The 1,607-nt window shown below is 36.2% G+C and overlaps 1 protein-coding gene across 2 annotated transcripts in view; it reads left to right on the plus strand.

The window, feature by feature from the left end:
- Window positions 1-1,607, plus strand: part of STK39 (serine threonine kinase 39) — a 237,794-nt gene that overhangs the window by 182,334 nt on the left and 53,853 nt on the right. The window lies entirely within an intron of this gene.

Here is a 1,607-nt window from a genome sequence, read left to right on the forward strand (position 1 = left end):
AGTGTTGCTTTAAATATCCAAAGAGCTGTTTTCTCCTGCAAAATGCTGGGAACCAGGCCCGAATAAATGTGCAGTGAGAACACATGTGCACACACACACAAACACAAACATAAGCACAGACTGAGCACACAGATTCAGCATTAGTTTGATCACATACCTATGGGTTACTATGTATTTTTTGAAGTTTATTTAAGAACAAGAGAAAGACAGACTAAAGTAAAAATGCATAGAATTCTTGCTTTGACAGAATATCATTTTTTAAAATCTGATAAAAGCACAAGAAAGTGCCCATCCTCCTCTGCGCCAAATTCAAAAGAATTAAGTGGGAGAAAGAATTCCTAGAAAACTAAATCAGAAGCTTAAGCTGTGATGTCCACTCATAGGATTGAATCCTCTGCCAGCCCAGCCACTCCCTGTGCTTATCTATCTACAGATTCTAACACAGAATGACCAGCTATCCAGGAAAGACCTGTCATTTGTAAAGAACTTCTGATTTGGGGATGGGGGGAAGGAGGGATTGAAAAGTACCTTTCAAAATGTGGGCAAATGTTATTTCCAAGAAGTTCTAGCATAAAATGACATCTGTAATTTCCCCAAAGACGTTCTCAGTTTCTGTGTCACATGATTATGATTCATTGCAGCAGTAAACCACACCATAAGCCCTGATTTTCTAATTAACTTTGTTGCTTTGTATTTAGTTAGGAGTTGTATATCCTCTTTAAAACCACTAGTACAGAGATAGAATCCAATTAAGACCTGTACTTAACTTCACTTGGGTGAAACAAGAGCTTGCCAGTGGATTAGTGGTAGATATCTACTAAGTCAGTAGAGTCTTCCTTTTTTCAATTACTTTAGATTGCCCTTTTTAAATTTATGTTAATCTGTCCTTTAACTCCAGAATCAAATATGCTTGAAGATTACACTCAGTCTCGCCACACTTTCTGATCAGTCCCTACTTACGACAGAAATGTATTTCTAGTGGAAGTAAAGTAGGCTTACTTTGGTGCAGGAAACCTAGTCTTTGTGATGACTTACATTTTTCTAACATTACCAAGTGTGTAGGATTTAAATTAAATGGCTCTTTTGTTGAACAGTCTACTTGTTAATAGCCTGACAGGCAAGTCTCCCAGTCCCAGATGAAATCTCTCTGCTGTTTTTTTACTTCATTGGTTAAAATAAAAGAGAAGTCACTGCCTCATGATTTCTTATATAACAGGTAATACCGCTCTTGTTTGCCCAATCAAAAAAATGTGAAAGCTAAGGAAGAAAACTAAATCAATATTTTTTTAATCATTGTGGGCTTATAATCACTATTTTGGCTCCATGTCTAGTTATAATCTTAAATTTGATCCTGCATCTTATATTTGGTTATTTTTTTTTTTAAAAGAGGACTTTCTTGCCAATCCCAAGAAAGCCTAGTTCTTAATCTTGCACTGCTTAAGTTTAGCATCCAAAAGGTTGTGTAAAAATACGTTTACCCCAGATTCATTTTAAAACAAGGAGAGATCTTGACTGATCACCTGCTGATACATTTAGAAACTTGTCGTTGTCATCAGGTTTATACTGTCCCCATTGTATTGTCAACATTTGTGCCCAATTTTGTTCTC

This window comes from Mandrillus leucophaeus, unplaced genomic scaffold (genome assembly GCF_000951045.1).
Source record: "Mandrillus leucophaeus isolate KB7577 unplaced genomic scaffold, Mleu.le_1.0 Scaffold324, whole genome shotgun sequence".
Taxonomy (NCBI): Eukaryota; Metazoa; Chordata; class Mammalia; order Primates; family Cercopithecidae; genus Mandrillus; species Mandrillus leucophaeus.